We start from the raw sequence: 309 nt of genomic DNA, 5'->3' as shown, positions 1-309 counted from the left end.
AGGAGAAAGAAAGGTTTGTAGTTCTGCAAGTAGTAAGATCACATACATGAGATTGGATTTTCCTAGAGAAATGAACAATTTGAACAATTTCATTATTCATTTTACCCAATACTAGGCATGGTAATTAGGAGACAGATCTAAGAAAAGTCAGTCCTTCTGGCTAAGAGTATAAAACAATTATATTGTGAGACACTGAAAGGCCTGGTCTATCGCTGATCGAAGTTTTTCTGTAATTGGGCTGAGTTAGATATATGTAGCATTATGGTAAATAAACACTAAAACATAAGATGCATGAGGGCAGTGGTTAGG

The sequence above is a fragment of the Propithecus coquereli genome, unplaced genomic scaffold, assembly GCF_000956105.1.
Source record: "Propithecus coquereli isolate 6110/MARCELLA unplaced genomic scaffold, Pcoq_1.0 Scaffold532, whole genome shotgun sequence".
NCBI lineage: Eukaryota > Metazoa > Chordata > Mammalia > Primates > Indriidae > Propithecus > Propithecus coquereli.
The sequence above is the reverse complement of the archived record's forward strand: the minus strand, read 5'-3'. Positions refer to the sequence as shown.